Consider the following 20513-nt stretch of genomic DNA (forward strand, 5'->3'; position numbering starts at 1 on the left):
AAATTATGATTTAAAAAAGAAAGATGAGTCTGTTTTGAATTGAAATGTAGTTGATTTCATAGCCCCAGTGGTCTAAAGGATAAACCATTGTGACCACCTAAAAAAATGTTTGTGAGTTCCAGCCCCATCGTGGTGAGATTATTAGATTCAATGTAAGGATTAGCATTTATCACCATGGGTGGAGTTGGGACTGGATGTTCTCTCTTTTGCACCTATTTCTGTGACTGCTGTATATATTTAAGGTGCACATATTTTGTTTCTATAAACATTACTGACAAAAAATCCAAAATATTGCTTTCCATCATCTGGTTCAAATTCTGCTCTTAGTACACTGGTGTAAATCTAATATAACATCACTGCCCTTGATTAAGTTACTTCAAATTTATGATGCATACAAAAGATGAAGTTGGTCTTTTGTCTTTAAAGGAACTCTATATTTACAGCCAAATAAAATCACATACAATTGTATACTCTATAGCACAACAGTGCCATCCAGTGGCTATTCCAAAATGTGCATTACAGAAATTGTCCCAAGGGAAGTTATCAGTAGCCAAAGACTGCTCTTTAAATTTGATAATCAGAACTAATCTGGGCATTTACTGCCTGGGTCAAGATGATCATCTTGGGCAAAGGTAACTGGTTTTAGTCATTTTCCCATAATGAAGTGACTTAGACACAAAATTTAAATTTGCTGTTTGTTTAAAAATAACTATGAAGATTAGAAACGGGTGAAGCAAAAGACTCAGAATTTGGGTTCAGTGGAATTGTTATCCTGATGTATAAATGCTGTTCTGAGAATAATTGGAATTTATTTGGTCTGCAAAACTGGGCTGGAAGTCCCATAAGAACAAGCTTGGGTATGAGATTCCTGATCTTTCTGCTTCTAGTGCTGGCCAGAAACCAAATATGAAGAAATATTTAACTGAAAACGTGAGAACCTCAAAAACAAAGAGTCAATGCAAACTCCCCTTTAAATAGCTGACAATTCAGAGGTCAAGAGAAAATGTAAAGTTTCTCTTAACTACCCATCCTTCCCTGTTAAAGTCATTGACCTACATTTTAAAAATGAAGGGCCTCCAATACTGCAGGTGCAAATTTTTCTTCTGCACTTGCACATGAATGCTAAATTGTGACAAAGAATGGCACTCTGCACCCATTTAGATGCCCAACTACTTGATTTGCAAACTTCTATTGAGTACCACCACAGGGTACAACAGAGGGCCATCGGTTCCAGTTCCTCCCAGTTGGAACTCCATTTGAGTCAACGGAGTTCCTCCATCAATGTGAATTTGGTCCATTAAAGTAAGTTTGCCCAGCTTCAAAACAATTCTGGTAATAGCCACTCATTTGATGTGGAAGATAATGATCCACTTACATTTTTCTCTCCAGTCTGTAATGCTTCCCTTTGTAGTTATCGGCATCTCATGCAGTACAGCTGCATTACAATGATTCATGGATTTGTTTGGCCTGATTGCACACTGATTAAATCATTTTGTGCAGTGTTCCTGTTAGTGTTCCACATTCATCTTAGTTTGAACTGAAATTCAATTACCTGGAGTTCTGAGGTCAGAGCTGCAGATAATCCTTGTAGGGCAAAGAGTTGCTTCCCAGAGACCAACAGTTTCTGCAGTGGACCCTCTCAGTAGCTAGAAAAAGCTGGTGAAAGAGGAATCTTACATCTATGTAAAACCCATTTTATTTTCTGCATGGATAATAATTCAGTTTGGAACCCAGCAAACAAGGATCCCACCCTGCTGCCACTGGCTTCAAAATGATGGCATTTTTGCCAGAATTCAGTGGGAGCAGGATCATATTCAGAGAGAGGAATTTAGTTGGTTGTGTTTGAGCACTTGTACGTTTGTCATGACTGGCGGGGCCCCAGATTTCTCAGCATCACATTTTACTCTGTTCTAGAGGATGCCGAATTATGCACCAAATTACACTAAAATTGTTTGATCGTATTTTAACTAGAGTTAGATCCAAACTAAATTCTCATATCCAAACATCTCTAAAATGTTGGGGAGGGTTAAAAAAAAGACATTCTCCACGGAAGAACAAATACTTTCAACATTGAAAATTTGTCTAGTTTCTCTGGACTAAAATTAATACAATCTGACCTAAGCAGGATAGCATAGTGTAATCAATTTGATTTACTGTACAGTTTGATCAATAGGTTAAGCTCTTTGTACATTTCCTGAGACTACGCATATTACAGAAAAAAAAATTAAAACTTTTTTTAAATCAACGCAGACATTACTAATGGGGGGCTCATGCAAACGACAGTGAAAACCATGACTTTTTCAAAACATCAGAAGATCACATTTAGTCTCATGCTTAAAAAAATAAAATCTATTACACTAATTCCAAAGATAATTTAATGTTTGATTGGAAGAATTGTAACTAACTACATTATATCTGCCTAAGAAAGCCCCAGTCCTGCAAATCCTTACTCAGGTGAGTATCCCTTGTCTAGATGAGTTTATTGGACTAAGCCCTTCAATAGGGCTAAGTCACATGGGGCAAACTGCTGCCCCATGCGACATATCTCTTCTGAAATGCAGATATTCTGTTGCAGCTGAGAGACTGCAGTTGCTAGCAGCGGAGACAGGGTTAATGTTTTTTTCAGAAGGAGCTTTGGAACACATATGGGGGATAGAGCAAACCAAGCTGCTCTGCCTGAAATGCTACTTGATGATTATGATCTTCTAAACCCAGCTAATGCTTAATGTTTAGAAATAAAAATAAAATCTTGCTGCACAGAGGCCCAACTTTGAGGGTAAGAGAGACAGAATCTTTACAGAGTCCACAAAAAGGCCAGTCAGTAAGTAGTGCATCAGTTCAGGACACTTGGATCAGCCCATACAGAACAGCAGAGGTGCTCAGCTCCCACAGTGATGTGGTATGTAGCTGGACCGATTTAACCGTCGCCTTCTGTTTCTAGTGAGGGCAATGTAGCATCCCACCAAGATGACTGAAACTATCATTTAGTCTTATTTCAATAAAGTGTTTAAGAAATGGTAAAAATAAATACCGATTCATCAATATCAAGAAACGCCTAGCTCTCATACAGCAATTTTCATCATTAGATCTCAAAGCGCTTACAAAAGACATCAGTATCATTATCCCTATTTTTATGATGGAGAAACCGAGGCATGGAGCGAGGCAAATGGCTCACCTAAGGTCACTCAGCAGGCCAGTGGCAGAGCTTGGACAGGTCTCTTGAGTCTCAGTCTAGTCCAGTCCAGTCCTCTATCCACTGGGGCCATGTAGTATCCCCTCACATGCATGGTCATATTGCTAATACTTTCTGAGGGAGCTTCTGTTTTAGCATCTTGCCAAAGGGACTGCTGCTGTCACTGAAGTCAGTGGGTGTTTGGCCAGAGTCAGGAGTCCTCCATGAATGATGAGTTGAGGGCTTCCCTCATGTTATCAAATGGCCTCAGAATTCCCATTGTGTGAGGAGTGGTTTGTTGTTTTGAACCAATAGCAGAAAGCCAGGCAGAGGGTCAGGTGAAGGTTCTGGGCCGACATTCTAGAGTGAAACAGAGAGAGAGACAGACACATAGATGGTAGGTTTAGCAGTAATATTGCTACACCCTCTTGGCCCTCTACCTTCATGTTTTGATCTGCAACCCACAAACTGGCCATAAAAAGTCACCTCATATTCTACAGTTCCTTTCAGATGTGTCAGTTCCTGTAGTGCATGGCGAGCAGTAGGAAGATTTTTCCAGCCCTTTTGTGTGCTGTAGACTAGAACATAGATTCATAGATTATAGGACTGGAAGGGACCTCGAGAGGTCATCGAGTCCAGTCCCCTGCCCGCATGGCAGGACCAAATACTGTCTAGACCATCCCTGATAGACATTTATCTAACCTCCTCTTAAATATCTCCAGAGACGGAGATTCCACAACCTCCCTAGGCAATTTGTTCCAGTGTTTAACCACCCTGACAGTTAGGAACTTTTTCCTAATGTCCAACCTAGACCTCCCTTGCTGCAGTTTAAACCCATTGTTTCTGGTTCTATCCTTAGAGGCTAAGGTGAACAAGTTCTCTCCCTCCTCCTCCTGACACCCTTTTAGATACCTGTAGACTGCTATCATGTCCCCTCTCAGTCTTCTCTTTTCCAAACTAAACAAACCCAATTCTTTCAGCCTTCCTTCATAGGTCATGTTCTCAAGACCTTTAATCATTCTTGTTGCTCTTCTTTGGACCCTTTCCAATTTCTCCACATCTTTTTTAAAATGCGGCGCCCAGAACTGGACACAATACTCCAGCTGAGGCCTAACCAGAGCAGAGTAGAGCGGAAGAATGACTTCTCGTGTCTTGCTCACAACACACCTGTTAATACATCCCAGAATCATGTTTGCTTTTTTTGCAACAGCATCACACTGTTGACTCATATTTAGCTTGTGGTCCACTATAACCCCTAGATCCCTTTCTGCCGTACTCCTACCTAGACAGTCTTTTCCCATTCTGTATGTGTGAAATTGATTTTTCTTTCCTAAGTGGAGCACTTTGCATTTGTCTTTGTTAAGCACTTTGCATTTGTCTTTGTTATGACATGTCAAGAACAGTCTAGAGTGTGGGGCATGCCAAAGGACATACTGGTTTGTCTAAATAGGTGAGAACCAGCAGAACTGGACTTAGATCATGTGTGTTTTACTGAACAATTTGAATGAACAAAAGGGAAGGTGCTAGGGTGCGTAGTTAGTTGCAAAGGCTGGATAGATCTCAACCTGGGGTCATGACCAGTGGATTGAGACCACCCTCCCTTTCTTTATAGCTAAACAGGAAGGGGTTTCCTAAACTTTTTAACAGAAGGTCAGAGTATGGAAAAGTTTGAAAATCACCTGAGATAGTCATAGTCTTTGTTGGGATGGGGAAGGAAATAGCTGAAGCAGGTTTGCAAACCCCATTTTCCTTATCTGTCAGAGCACTACCATAAAATGCTTTCCAAATTACCTTGTGTGGGGGTGACAACAACGGAGACACACAACGAAGCAAAACTACTGTAAGCTATTAGAGGGGAGGTAAGTCAATTTACTTACCAATTCTGTGCTACAGAGTTCTTCTTTCTGACTTCAAGTATTTGCACAGACCAAGAATTTCTATCCTTGCAAGCGATTACAAGGATTTTTTGTAGGATCCTTTCCAAATACCAGAAGTGAAAATTATAATAGGATTCACTTTCTTTCTCTTCCTAGGAATCCAGTACCAGTCTTTACCATAAGACAGTTACCCATTCACAAGTAATAATTTCAGATTTCTTTTATAACACGCCGAAGATCAACCGTTACAGCACAGCAGTTACAATGTACCCTAGTTAGATTAACATCACTAACTAAAGATTTGTTATTTTTCCTTTAAAATAAAGAATATAACACAGGCCCTAACCCCCTAATATAATATCTTACAAAATCAATATAGGGATTGGCATTTCTGACAATCAGAGAGATTCTGCTTTCATCTAGGCCCACACTGGGTATTATATTGACAATTAAATAAAACATTTAGCTGTTCTGCATAACAAGTTGTTTCAGCAGCCACATAATTAAGGATTTACACAACTTCAAGGAAGAAAGAAAAAAACCTTTACACTGACTGTAGCTGTTATGCTCACACACTGTCTAGTTCAGTGATGTAGTACACCTCCCAAAGACATTTGGCCTCCAGTCTGTAATTGCTTCTTTATGGTGTTTCCCCTGTCTCAATTCCACTGAATTCTGTAAAATTACAGGAAGCTGCTGTGATCCAAACCACAGATCAGTCTGGGTTACCCATGGCAGCTTTATCTTCTCCCTGCAGGAATGGGCTAGATCTGACTGGTGCTCTACTAGTCAGGGCACAGGGCCATACCTTGCATCTCAACAATAGATATATCACACAAATGTAATTGCCCTACTTACTTAATTCTAAGCGTACTTCTTGGAATAACCAGAATAAGGTAGCAGCCTTTTAGGCAAGTAGCAAACTTCCCTATCCCCTTAACTATAATCCACAGCTATATAAAAAAATACTTATTTTCCTTCTTGGGATTAAGGCCAATAAAGACACCTTAACATATAACTGCTGCAGACCAATAATGTCCAACTAATTTGTAAAATTACAGGAAACTGTATTGAGATCCAATTCTCAAATTAGTCTGGGTTACCTCTGGCAGCTCCTATCTTCTCCATGCAAGCTGGGCTGGATCTGATCAGTGCTCAACCTGGCTGCCAGTTTTGTACCCCTGACAGAAATCATTACTGATTGCCCAGGAGCTTAGAGTTTCTGACTAAGTGGTGTGGAGTTATATGTATACATGCAGGAATGTCTGCCCTTAATAAAGCCTTCTACATCAGCTTCAAAACTAGGGTTGCCAACTTTCTAATCGCAGAAAACCGAACACCGTTGCCCCACTCCCTGCCCCGCACCCTCACTTCATCTCCCCTTCCTCCGTCGCTCGCTCTCCCTCACCTTCAGTCATTTTCACCAGGTTGGGGCATGGGGTTGGAGTGCAGGAGGGGGTGAGAGCTCCAGGATGAGGCTGGGGGGTTCAGAGTGTAGGAGGGGGCTCCAGGCTGAGGTGTGGGAGGGGGTATGGGCTCTGGGCTGGGGCCAGAAATAAGGGGTTTGGAGTGTGGGATTGGGCTCCGGGCTAAGGCCGTGCATTGGGATGCGGGGGGGGGGGGGGGGGGAGAGGGATGCGGGGGCGGGCTCTTATGTGGGGCCAGGGATGAGGCATTTAGGGTGCAGAAGGGGGCTCTGGAGTGTGGGAGGGGGTGCAGGCTCTGGGAGGGAGTTTGGGTGCAGGAGGGGGCTCAGGGCTGGGAGTTAGGGTGCATGGTGCGGTGTCTAGGCAGCGCTTACCTCAGGCGGCTTCCGGAAGTGGCAGCATATGCCTCTGGGCGGCTGCTAAGCAGAGGTGCAGCCAGACGGCTCTACGTGCCGCCCCTGCAGCTCTCACTGGCTGCAGTTCCCAGCCTCCCAGCCAATGGGAGCTGCGGAGCCAGGGGCAGCACGTGGAGCCCCCTGGATGCCCCTGCACCTTGGAGCCACAGGACATATTGCCTCTTCTAGGAGCCACAGGAAGCCTGCCTTGGCCCTGATGTGCCACCGACCGGACTTTGGGAGGCCGGGTCCCTTTTTGACTAGCCATTCTGGTCGAAAACCACTGCTGGACACCTGAAAACCCTATTCAAAACAGCTATTGAGCATGGTTACCCACTTCCTCTACTGTGCTGACATAGCAATCACTTTTTTTGCAGTCACTCAATGCTCTATACCAGTGGTTCTCAACCAGGGTTACACATACTGCTGGGGGTATGCAGAGGTCTTCTAGGGAGTACATTGACTCATCTAGATATTTGCCTGGTTTTACAATGGGCTACATAAAAAGTACTAGCAAAGACAGTACAAACAAAAATTTCATATGGACAATGACTTGTTTATACTGCTCTATATACTATACACTGAAATGTAAGTCCAATATTTATATTCCAATGGATTTATTTTATAATTATATGATAAAAATGAAAAAGTAAGCAATTTTTCAGTGTGCTGTGACACTTCTGTATTTTTATCTGATTTTATAAGCAAGTAGTTTTTAAGTGAGGTGAAACTTGGGGGTACACAAGACAAATCACACTCCTGAAAGAGGTACAGTAGTCTGAAAAGGTTGAGAGCCACTGCTCTGTACTGCCACCTTTTCTGAGAGCAGGTAGAAAGAGCAGCTGTAATTACAGCAAGTAATGTTTTTGGCTGACCACTAGGAAATAAAAAAAGAAATTGGGTTATACTGTCAAGGCAGCGAGCATAGGGAGGAGCCTAAGGACTGAGGTGTGTGACTGGCAGAGCCCTGCAAATCTGCAGATATCTGTTTTACATCTGCGGACCATGTCTGTGGATACAAATTTTGTATCTGCGCAGGGCTCTAGTGATTGGAAATATTGTTCTAGCATTTGATTAATCAGACTGATTATTACATCACTGCAGGCACAATTACAGCTGCTCTATTGGTTTTATCGTTCTAGCCTTTAATTATTAATTATGATTACGGCATTATGGAGTGCACAATTACAGCCCCTCTATTGGCTCTACTGTTTGATTATCAAGGACGATAAGTTTACTGCACACCTTACTGTCATACTATTGGGTTTACTGTTCCAGCATTTGATTATTGATGATGATTTTCATATTATCGCATGCACTATTACAGCTGCTATTGGGTTTATCATTCTAGCATTTGATTAGTAATGATTATAACATTTTTGCATGCACTATTACAGCTGCTACTGGGTTTATTATTCTAGGGTTTGATTATTAATTATAACATTACTGCCATACTACTGGGTTTATTGTTCCAGTGTTTGATTATTAATGATGATTTTCACATTATTGCATGCACTATTACAGCTGCTATTAGGTTTATCATTCTAGCAGCATTTGACTATTAATGATTATAACACGATTGCATGCACTATTACAGCTGCTATTGGGTTTATTGTTCCAGCGTTTGATTATTAACGATGAGTTTGACATTATTGCACACACTATTACAGCAGCTATTGGGGTTATCATTTTACCAGTTGATTATTAATGATTGTAACATTACTGCATGCACCATTAAAGCCACTCCATTGGGCTTATCAGTTCAGGGTTTAATTATTATTGACAATGATAAGATTACGGCATTGCACTATTGCAGCCACGCTATCAGGGCTGAATTTTTCAGCATTTGTTTGCTAGCAAGGATTAAAATGTGAACAGCTGTACTAGTATATTGCTGTAGATTTATTAACCCATCCCTACTTATTACACCCTGCACTGGTTACATTAATTATAGCATGTGCCTTGCAAACCTGTCTGGCATGTGCTACCACGTTCACCTCCATCCCCGATGGGCAGCAGGGGGGTGCGGCAGGGGTTGGCTGGAGACAGGGCAGGGGGCGCGGGCCTGGCTACAGGCAGGGCAGAGGGTGCAAGGCTGGTGCGGGCAGGGGTGTGTGTGGGGCTGGCTGGCTTTGGGCAGGGCCATGCAGCAGGGGTTGGCTGGAGACAGGGCAGGGGGTGCGGCAGGGGCTGGCTGCAGGCAGGGGGTGTGGGGAAGCCAGGCCACCCGGGTCCAGCACACCAGCTCTTCCCGGTACGCTGTACCGGGGCTTGGGCGCGGGGCCCTCTTAGGGGTGGGACCCGATTCAGGGGAATTGATTGAATTGGCCTAAAGCCGGCCCTGGCCCCAAGGCTGAGGTGTGCGTTGCCCCATGGCAAGGGTTCCAGAGCCGTTATACGGGGGTGGGGACCGTTCTGTGTGAGAGAGAGAGCGGGGGGCTGTTCCCCCCGGCTGTTAGTTGAGGAGGCTGCTGTCTCCCCCCCACTGCTGGCTATTTGGGGGAGCTTTGGTTCCCTCCGTTTCCTGCAGCTGTGGGTGGGGGGAGGGGCCTTTGTTCCTCCCTCTCCTCCTCCCCCCACTGGTTGGGTTGGGGAGGGGGCTTTGCCTCCCCCCTCCCCCGTTCTGTGGGGTGTGCTCTGCTCCTAACCTGCCCCCCTCAGTGTTTTTGTGAAGGGGGTTCTGTCCCTGGCCATCCCTGCCCCCCCTCAGTGTGTCTGTTCAGAGTGGGCTCTGTCCCCAGCCTCTCAGTGGTTGTGTAGATTGGAGGGGGGCTTTTCTCTGTGCCTAGTCCCTCCAGTGTGTTTTTTTTATGGGCACCAAGGCCTTGTGTGAGGTGGGTAGAGATTGAGGCTCCAGTACACACCACCTGTGTGTAACCCCTTGGGGTTTAGAGCGCATGGCCCTTTAAATCTTTGCCCTGAGGGGGGGGAGTGCTGATTGTGCCTGAAGGAGGAAGTGCAGGGGGGTGGGGGAAGAGCGACAGGGTGTGTGTCTGGAGCTCCAGACAGAAGGGCTGCAGCCAGCGGGGCCCTCACAGAAAGCAGCAGCCGGAGTCTGCGAGGGACAGAGCAGCGACCGGGACACCCCAGGACAGGAGCCAGGGGGAGCACTGGGCCAGGGAGGAATCACCCGAAGACAGGCCGGAGCTGGACCCGGTGTCACTGCTGCCCAGAGCTGCATGGGGCTGTGAGTACTGGAGCTTGTGGCCTTGCACTGGGGATAAGGAGGGAGGCAGTTAGCTAGTTAAGTGGGGAGGGGGTCGTTCTGTGTGGCTTTGCAAGAGCGGCAGAAGAGGGCCCCGGAGGGGTTTGTTGGGGAAAGTTCACTAGCGCCGAAGACGACCAGGAGCACTCAAGACTCACCACGGGACTGGAACTTTGCCCAGGGCTCCCGAACTCTGAGTGCAGATGCATTGCTCAGTGTCTGCCCTTTCAGACTGTGCTACCACTGGGCCTGTGCAGGGCCTTGTGTTGAATGCAATTCTGTTTTACCGCTCTCCATGTCTTTCCCCGTTATTTTCCTCCATTCATCCCTCTGTGAATAAATATTTCCCTTTCCTATATTCACTGTACTATTCCAGTGTGTGTGTGTTCACTCTGGGGGGTTTGGAACAGATGTCCCTTGGGTAGAAGGGATTTTTCCTGATGCAGAGCAGACTCCATCTTGGCCAAAAGTTACACACGTCTGTGGGCACTGGAGTCTGACTTTGGGGGATGGAGTTGGATCCCCTGCTTTGAGGATATGTTTTGGGAGAGAGCACAAGAGAGCCAGTTTGTGCTATGGGAGAACACCAGAGCCCTTCTGCTTTTGCAAAAGGGGTCTGAACTGCTTGATTAGTGCATTGGGTTGGCAGCTTATCAAGGGTCCAGTTGTCATGGTTGCAAAAATATGGTGTAATAAAAAAGGGGGGGGGGAAATGATGTAGACTGCATTAACTCATCCCTTATATTAATTCTCTCAGAACAACAATCCCCATCCCTTAATTTGCCAGAACACATGTGAACCGACTGGCTGCCTCCCAAGTGCCCCCTGTTCCTGTCATGGTCTGAGGTTGCTTTGCAGGCCCCTGCCTCCGTTTCTCTTGTCTTTAATTCAGGGCCCCTGAACTCAGATTATCAGCACAAACTTATCTCTGATTCATCAACACCCCAGCTCAGAGCTAAAATTATTAACATAAAACAGTTCCCAAAATTAAGTTCTCAGAATCCCCCTCAAGACCATACTCCTAGGCCTTTCCTGCTTGAAAACTTTGCCCTGAAGATTCAAGGTTTGCTACTGTGTTCTGTTCATTCCTAGCAGTTTCTATAGTACACCTCTACCCCGATATAACGCTGTCCTTGGGAGCCAAAAAAATCTTACTGCATTATAGGTGAAACCGCGTTATATCGAACTTGCTTTGATCCGCTGGAGTGTGCAGCCCCACCCCCCTGGAGCGCTGCCTTCCCGCGTTATATCTGAATTCGTGTTATATTGGGTTGCGTTATATCGGGGTAGAGGTGTATTTCACTCCCACTTCATAGTGGTGATTAGTTTCCTTAAGCATTTCTCACTCTGTAGCTTTCTGTTGCTCTTCATTGGGGAATCAGCTCCTAAATGCTCAGCTGGTTCTAATAGTTAGACCCCACTCCTCATCTCAGGTGTGACAGGCAGGAGTAAGAGGCCAAGGCTGGCTGATTCCAGACCTCCAGCCTTTAAAGGGGCAAGCCATCCTATCCCACCCTGTGTAGAATCAATGAGGCTACAGCATTTCCATTCATACTGTTAGAAGAGTTTGGCATTTAGACCCTGCTAAGGGACAGTCAACATGAGCATTTCAGGTGGTAACATGTAAGCCAAAAAGTAGCTTCTTGATGTTTTCTTACAGTAGAAAAGTACATTCTCTTCCACATCTTCATAGGGGTCAAAAATAGATGAGATTATCAGAATTGACAATGTCCAGAAGCTCCAACTGAGATCAGGGCATACTGTGCTAGGTACTCTCCACACTGATTTATACCTGCCTCTGGAGATTTCCATTACTTGCATCTGAAGAAGTGAGGTTCTTACCCACGAAAGCTTATGCTCCCAATACTTCTGATAGTCTCAAAGGTGCCACAGGACCCTCTGTTGCTTTGTGCTAGGTACAGTAATGATACGTAGTAAGCAACAGTCTTTGCCCCTAAAAGCTTACAAAAGATAGACAGAAGGTGAGAGAAGGGAAGTGTTATTTCCACTTTACAGATGGGGAACTGAAGAAAAGAGACACTAAGTGACTTACCCAAAATACACAAAGTCTATGGCAAAGCCAGCAACTGAACCCATATCTTCTGAGTCTCAGTTCAGTGCCTTCACTTCAAGACCATTTTACTTACTTCCTCTTACTGCCCTGCCCTGCCCCAGCTACCTCTTGCCTGAGGTGAAGCTTGGACAACTTTAGTTGTAAATGAGAATTTTTCAGAAAGTTAGGCTCATGCATGATAATAGAGACCCTCTCTTTCTGGTCCTTATCTGATGTGAGAACAACTTGCCACCCTTTCTGCTAGCCCTCTAGCAAGGTCGTTTGTCAGAACCTACAAATACATGCACATCACCAACTTCATTCACATGAGTAATCCCACTGAAGTTGTTGGGATTATTTTTGTGAGTAAATGTCACTCACATCCATGCCCTCAGTGTCTGCAGCTGCAGGCTCTATTACAGAGATGCACATAATGCAGCCCAAGGGTCAAAGGAAAACAACAACATCCTGAAACGCAGCCCTTGTAGTTCAGGGTAAGGATAAGCTAATCAACTAAAGATTGTTTTAAATTGCTGGTGCACTCAAACAATAGCCCTTGTCATTTTGATAACTGTAGCCTTCTCCTACCTGGCCTCTCTCCCTGCCTCTCGGGTCTCTCCAGTCAAGTCAGACCAAAATCCATCTGTTTCTCTCACCAGTCCAACCTTTCACCTCCCTCCCCGCTTGAATCTCCCATTTGGCTTCTCTCTTACTTCTGTCACGCGTCTGATGAAGTGGGTATTCACCCACAAAAGTTTATGCTCCAATACATCTGTTAGGCTATAAGGTGCCACAGACTCTTTGCTGCTTTTGTCTCTTACTTTGTAATATTTAAACTCATCTTCCTCTGTAATGTCCTTACTACTGAAGATTGTCCCAGGCTACGTCTTAGCTCTCATTTTGTCCTCTACTCATTCCCTACACTCTTCCCCGTTGCGCCATGCAGCTCCTTTCCCCCATTCTCTTTCAGTACTTTCCCCATGCTAGCCCCACTGCCAACTTACATTTATACATCCATCGACATCCCATTTGAGCGCTTTAGCTTCTGCCATCTGGTTCTTGACTTCATGGTCAAGTGTCCTTTCTCCCCACTTTCAAATCCCTGCTTAAAACTCCCCTTCAAGTAACCCTATTTCTATTATCATAATTAATACCTTCACTGACGCGCCATGCCGTATGCCATTGCCCTATGTTTTATTTAGATTGAAAGCTCTTTGGGGGCAAGGAATGCACATTATATCTTCTATAGAGTGCTGCATAAATTAGTGATTGTCAGTAAATGTATTATAAGATTCTATTCCACTGTGGACTCTACAGAAGATAGAAGTACAGTATGTGTTCATCTGCAAAGTACACACACATTCTATGAACTTTGGCCTAATTTTTTGATGGCAGGGGAATAAATAGCCATTAATTTCTATAATAAATCTATTTATCTCACCGGAGCCTTGAGGATTTTGGAAGTTGCAATAAGCAGAGTCTCCCTTAGGAGATAAAGTGTTTGGGAGTTACTTCACAGAACCTCGTGCACTATTAGGAAGATATGTGCAATCACAACTGATTGCAGATTTATGGCACTCAGTCTCTAGGGCATTTAACCTATTGTAGCTTGGAGGAATCGGACTAGTGGTTAAGTTGCTTGCAGTTATTGTGACATCCCTGAATGAAATCTAGGAACCAAAAATTGCCCATCTCCCAAAAGGCCAATGATTCAGTTACTTAGATACCCTGCCTCAAATAGTGGGAAATGCTGTATACTTCAAAGGGAGGTGCAAAAATGTGAGAATTGTGCAAGAGGGAGTCTCTTCTTGATTTCACAGAGGGATTCCTTTAATCTTGAAGCACTAGGATTGCGAGTCTTTTTCCCTCCCAACATATTTAGAACACAGCAAAATTACCCATTCAACACATAACATTATGCTAAAGTCCTGCAAAACTAAGCAAACAACTTTTCAGTGCTTACCTTATACAGGAAGTGACACAGCCTTAATTCTGACAACTTCTTTTGCTTGTAGTGTGTACACTCTGCTATTGTTGAGTTCTGTAAGAGAGCTGGTGTAACAATTATATTAGTATCAAACTTTGCAGCACATAGCCTTATGGAATTTCCTTGTCTGGACTCCGATTTTTTTTTTTTTAAAGATTCCTTAATAACCTTGTATTAGCATTTTGGATTTGCAGTGGCTTAATCTTGATGAGATGTCATGCCAAAGGGCATGGACGCACATTGAGGGGTGTGTGGCTGAGGTCTGGGCCAGCCCCCATGCTGGGCTGGGAGGGAGCACCACCCAACTCTGCTCTTGAACCCAGCTGCTGGCTCTCTCATGATGCCTCTTTCCCCATCTGTAAAATGGGGAAACAGTAGTTCCTTCTTCCACCCTTTGTCTTGTCTGTTTAGACTGTAAACTCATCAAAGTAGAGACTGTCACAGCACCTAAACACAAGAGAGCCCTGACTTTGGCTGGGGCATCTAGGCCTGACTCTGATATAAATAAAGAATCAAAATGTATGTAAGAAATAACAGACCTGTGCTTCTGAGGTGCTTAGTACCCAGAGCCACATCAGACTTCATTTTGAATTTTCAGCAGCTCTGAAAATTAGGCCTTGTATCCTGGGAAATGTGGTATGATTTTAATAGAGTCACAATTTAAGAACAACTACAATTGCATCCTAAGAACATTGAAATTTGTAACAGAAATATTCTGACATTGCAAGCAAATGTGATTTAGTGGAACCAAACCTCTGTAGGGACTATCAATTAATTCTAAATAGGTGGGTTTTTTTTTAAAAGGGTAATACTTCCTAATCCCCCCTGCAAACCAATGTTCATAGTGTCATCCTTTCTCATGCAAGGAGCCCAACAGCAATATTTGCATGAATAAGACTATTCACTGGAGAAAGGGCTCGCAGCATAAGTTCTCTCATGAGGTTTCACCAAAAGCTGTAATGTATATATACACTTCTAAAAAGTGCCACCACTATAACATCTGGCTGCCCAATATGAAAAACACACAAACAGTACCATTTGCAATGGGAGTTCTGGGTGGAAAGGCTGCAGGATTGCATGCATAAGATGTTGAATATTATTTAAAAAAATAACAAGTAGAAAAAACTTTAACAGAAATTTTCTTTGTTTCTGTGCACATGAAACATACATGCTGGGATGAGAAATTGTTACAGTTCTAAATCTTTTGAGTCTCTTAAAATCTGAAACTTTTCTCAACAGCATATTAAAAACAGAGGAAAATTAATCAGAAGACCGGTGCTGGGAAATCAGATTGTATAGTTCAATTAATTAATACTTTATTACAGGAAACATGAGCTTCTCATCTGCTTGAGAAATCATGTTCTAGTAAATATACAAATAGCTATTTAATGATCATGTAATATGCCTTTCCTGAAATTATTTATTTTCCCCCCTGTATTTCCTGAAATTGTTTCTTAATTTTTCTATTATGAAATACCAATGGGGCACCATTAATTCAAAAGTGTATTCTGTGCTATGGTCAACACTTTGTATTATTGCCTTCTAGGGAAAAAGCTCCTCTTCCCCCACACTCCAAGCTTGCAATTAGATTGTGTGGTAGGTATTAAGAATGAAGGGGCAAAAGGGCTCTAAAAGCAGCAGCCATTTTTTGTTCTTTACTACTGCTTTGGAAACAGTCATTTGAAAAGATTTTGAATTTATTAGTTTACTTGGCACTTGGGCAACAAAGGTGGCACTTTCTTTTGGAGAGGAGATTTTATGCAGATCTGCATGTGCATTCTGTGTGTGTTGCCAACTGCAAGTATGTCTGGTTTTTGGGGTTTTTTTACTTGAATAAACATCTGCTATTTAGAGATGGGAGAGTATCAGAAGTTTCAAATAATAAGCAACGTTCAGCTCAACAGATTTTGTTATCCAGATTTATTTTTGAGAAGTGAATATTTACACAAAGGTAAAACGGAGATCAGTATTTAATCCTAGGCCTTGTCTACACTACGAGAGTAGTTCGATTTTACTTAAATCGAATTTTTGGAATAGATATTGCAAAGTCGAACGTGTGTGTCCACACTAAGGACAGTAATTCGACTTTGTGAGTCCACACTAACGGGGAAAGCGTCGACATTGGAAGCTGTGCACTGTGGGCAGCTATCCCACAGTTCCCGGAGTCCCCGCTGCCCATTGGAATTCTGGGTGGAGCCGCAAATGCCTTCTGGGTAAAAAAAATGTGTCCAGGGTGCTTTTGGGTAACTGTCGTCATCCGTCCATCACTCCCGCCCTCCCTCCCTGAAAGCGCCGGCGGGAAATCAGTTCGCGCACTTTTCTAGTCAGTGACAGCGCGGACGCCACAGCACTGCGAGCATGGAGCACACTGCGACCATCGCTGCAGTTGTGGCCGCTCTCAACGCCTCGCAGCTTATCATACACCTTTCCCTGAGGCAGATGCAGATAAGTCAGGCGAGGAGGCTACGTCACCGCGGTGATGGCCTGAAGTCTGAGAGTAGCACAGACCTCTCAGAAAGCAGGGGACCCAGCGCCGAGGACATCACGGTCGCAATGGGTCATGTTGATGCCGTGGAACGGCGATTCTGGGCACGGGAAACAAGCACTGAGTGGTGGGACCGCATAGTGCTGCAGGTCTGGGATGAATCCCAGTGGCTGCGAAACTTTCGCATGCGGAAGGGAACTTTCCTGGAACTTTGTGAGTTGCTGTCCCCTGCCCTGAAGCGCAATGACACCCGGATGCGAGTAGCCCTGACTGTCCAGAAGCGAGTGGCCATAGCCCTCTGGAAGCTTGCAACGCCAGACAGCTACCGGTCAGTCGCGAACCAGTTTGGGGTGGGCAAATCTACTGTGGGGGTTGTTGTGATGCAAGTAGCCAAGGCAATCGTTGATGTACTGCTGCCAAAGGTAGTGACCCTGGGAAACGTGGAGGCGATCATAGATGGCTTCGCAGCGATGGGATTCCCAAACTGCGGTGGGGCCATAGATGGAACTCACATCCCTATCCTGGCACCGAACCACCAGGCCAGCCAGTACATTAACAGAAAGGGCTACTTTTCCATGTTGCTGCAAGCACTGGTGGACCACAGGGGACGTTTTACAAACATCTACGTCGGATGGCCGGGCAAGGTTCATGACGCTCGTGTTTTCAGGAACTCTGGTCTGTTTAGACGGCTGCAGCAAGGTATTTACTTCCCGGACCACAAAATAACTGTTGGGGATGTGGAGATGCCTATAATCATCCTCGGGGACCCAGCCTACCCGCTAATGCCCTGGCTCATGAAGCCCTATACTGGCGCCCTGGACAGTGAAAAAGAACTCTTCAACTACCGGCTGAGCAAGTGCAGAATGGTGGTGGAGTGTGCTTTTGGCCGTCTCAAGGGGAGATGGAGAAGCTTGCTGACTCGCTGTGATCTCAGCGAAACCAATATCCCCATTGTTATAGCAGCTTGCTGTGTGCTCCACAATCTCTGTGAGAGCAAGGGGGAGACCTTTATGGCGGGGTGGGAGGTTGAGGAAAATAGCCTGGCTTCTGATTACGCACAGCCAGACAGCCGGGCGATTAGAAGAGACCAGCGGGACGCGCTGTGCATCCGGGAGGCTTTGAAAGCTAAGTTCCTGAGTGAGCAGGGTAACCTGTGACTGTAAAGTTTGTGTACAGAGAAGCCGAACCTGCCCCCGTTTCTTTACCCAGTTTATGTTGACTATCCTCTCCAGTTACATACCCCCTTCTCCCCCCCTTCCAACACACGTTTCGAAATAAAATCAGTTCTACTTTGTTAATGAACACCGTTTTCTTTACTACTGTTTTCGCGGGAATTTTTTAAAACTGGGACGCGGATTGTGGTGCGGAGCGGGTGTAGTGTAGTGACGCAAAGAAAGCTTCTAAACTCAAGGATTGACAGGCTCCGCTGTGGTGGGCTGGTTCTTTCAACGGAGCCTGTCACCCCTCCTGATCGGGACTGTGTGTATGGGGGGGCTATGTGACTTTGTGGCAGGGGGAGGACGGTTACAGATCTCCTGCTGTGTGGCTCTGTGATCCTGCATAAGGACCGCCGCTTAAGATCTGTAACTGCCCTCCCCCGCCACAAAGTCACAGAGCAACCCACCCCCCACTACAGAACATGAAAACCACCTCCCAGACTGACCAGGGCAACTAGTCACTGCACTGTGTATGTGCCCTGCTGCTGTACCTGCCCCCGCCTATGTACCCTGCCAAAGGTGACTGTCCTGTCCAATTACCATCCCCCTTTCCCCCCCTCCTCCAAAAGAACATGATGGAAACATTAGTTAACAGAAACATATTTTTTATTATCAACTACACATGGAACTGGGAGGTGAAACTTGGACGGGGGCTTGTGTCAGGCGGGAAGGAAAGAACTTGTCAAATTTTGGGGAATGAGAGCCTTCTGCTACTAGAGCTCTCTGCAGGGGTGGAGTGAGAGTTGGCGTGGACTCTGCCGCCTCTCCTTCTGTGCACTTTGGGTGAAGGGGGTATGGGACTTGGTGGCGGGGGAGGGCGGTTAGAGATGGACTGCAGTGGGGCTCTGTCCTCCTGCAGAACATCCACAAGGTGCCGGAGCGTGTCCGTTTGCTCCCTCAGTAGTCCAAGCAGGGTTTGAGTTGCCTGCTGGTCTTCCTGCCGCCACCTCTCCTCCCGATCCATGTTTGCTTGCTGCATTTGGGACAAGTTCTCCCGCCACTGGGTCTGCTGTGCTGCCTGGGCTCGGGAGCAGGCCATAAGCTCTGAGAACATGTCCTCCCGTGTCCTCTTCTTCCTATGCCTAATCCTCGCTAGCCTCTGGGAGTGTGATGCCAGGCTAGGTTGTGAGACAGTCGCAGATGGGGCTGTGGGAATGGGAAAAAGGGAGTGAATTCCTCAGAAAGATAAATGTAGTTGTGAACAAAGAACATAGTCTTTCTCTGTGAACAAGACCATGCACAGCACCTATCACATGCGCACTCAGCACAAGGTCGAATTCTCGGCCTTCGCATTCAGTGCCTGGGGTCTTGCACAGCACATTTGAGAACCGTGTCAGGACAACGGAATTTCTGTTGCAGGCAGACATGGTAAGCCGTAGACTCGTGGCAGCTTAAAACTTTAATATTAGCAATGGCCTCATTTCACATTGAAATCAATGTCGGTCCCTGCTGCCAGCAATCCGGCAAGCAGGAACTCTGCTCCTGTCCCACACCCTCGCGGCTGTCCCCGGGAACGATCCCTTTCGGCTGCCCCTCTCCCGCCTCCACCGCGTGGCTGCAAACCAGCGGTTACAGTTCTGTAAAGGAACGGTAAAGCAGTCCCAACACTAACATTCCCCTACCTCATTCAAAGCAGGTCACCATGAGCGACATCACCCTCATGAGGATCTCTGACAGCGAGAAAGAGAGAATGCTCCGGGAAAGCCTCCAAAGACCAGGGCCGTATGCCGCCCTGCTGTGCAGAGCAATGATTCCCGAGTACTTGCTTGTCTCGTGGCGCGGCAACGTGTCGTACTACGGAGGACCCAATAAGGCCGCTCTCCCCAGGAACCTAATGCAACGGATTTCCAATTACCTCCAGGAGAGCTTCCTTGAGATGTCACAGGAGGATTTCTGCTCCATCCCCGGACATATAGACCGCATTTTACTCTAGCTGCTGTAGCAGTGACTAAACAGTAGAGCGGCTTGGGCAGGACAATCATGCAAAACTGGACATTGCTAGATTTTTTTTTCAATAGTTGCACTGCCCATGACTGAACCGTTAAGCGCCTAGGGCAAACTAATCATGAGAAACCCATTTTTTTAATTGTTAATATTCCTGTTCTGTTAAAAATAAATGTTTAGATGTTTACAACACTTACTGGAAAAAGAAGAACAGGAGTACTTGTGGCACCTTACTTACACTTACTGGCTGATCCTTCTCCAGATTCTGTGTCCGGGGTAACGGCTGGGGACGGTTGGTAGGGGATCTCTGTAAGGGTGATGAAGAGATCCTGGCTGTCGGGGAAACCAGCGTTGTGAGTGCTGTCGACTGCCTCGTCCACCTCTTCTCCTTCCTCATCTTCCCCGTCCGCTAACATGTCCGAGGATCCGGCCGTGGACAATATCCCATCCTCAGAGTCCACGGTCACTGGTGGGGTAGTGGTGGCGGCCGCACCTAGGATGGAATGCAGTGCCTCGTAGAAACGGGATGTCTGGGGATGGGATCCAGAGCGTCCGTTTGCCTCTTTGGTCTTCTGGTAGCCTTGTCTCAGCTCCTTGATTTTCACGCGGCACTGCGTTGCATCCCGGCTGTATCCTCTCTCTGACATGTCTTTAGAGATCTTCTCGTAGATCTTTGCATTCCGTTTCTTGGAGCGCAGCTCGGAAAGCACGGACTCATCACCCCACACAGCGATGAGATCCAAGACTTCCC

At 45.6% G+C, this 20513-nt stretch overlaps 2 protein-coding genes across 4 annotated transcripts in view; one reads left to right on the forward strand and one right to left on the reverse strand.

Moving 5' to 3' along the window:
• LOC128845079 (uncharacterized) overlaps positions 1 to 20513 on the forward strand; it is a 79694-nt gene that overhangs the window by 39596 nt on the left and 19585 nt on the right. Inside the window, exon 1 of one of the 2 annotated variants that reach the window (XM_054043295.1) lies at positions 9868 to 10058. The exons of the other annotated variant lie outside the window; for it this stretch is intronic. The gene's annotated coding sequence lies outside the window, so the exon portion shown is untranslated. Of the gene's footprint in view, positions 1 to 9867; positions 10059 to 20513 lie in introns of those variants that run through there. 2 annotated transcript variants of the gene reach the window in all.
• EPB41L5 (erythrocyte membrane protein band 4.1 like 5) overlaps positions 18407 to 20513 on the reverse strand; it is a 115065-nt gene continuing 112958 nt past the window's right edge. Inside the window, exons 30-31 of one of the 2 annotated variants that reach the window (XR_008446615.1) lie at positions 19441 to 19649; positions 18407 to 18964 (exon numbers count right to left, since the gene is read on the reverse strand). The gene's annotated coding sequence lies outside the window, so the exon portion shown is untranslated. The remainder of the gene's footprint in view (positions 18965 to 19440; positions 19650 to 20513) is intronic. The other variant, XR_008446614.1, reaches the window with a different exon arrangement.

This window comes from Malaclemys terrapin, chromosome 11, assembly GCF_027887155.1.
Source record: "Malaclemys terrapin pileata isolate rMalTer1 chromosome 11, rMalTer1.hap1, whole genome shotgun sequence".
Lineage (NCBI taxonomy): Eukaryota > Metazoa > Chordata > Testudines > Emydidae > Malaclemys > Malaclemys terrapin.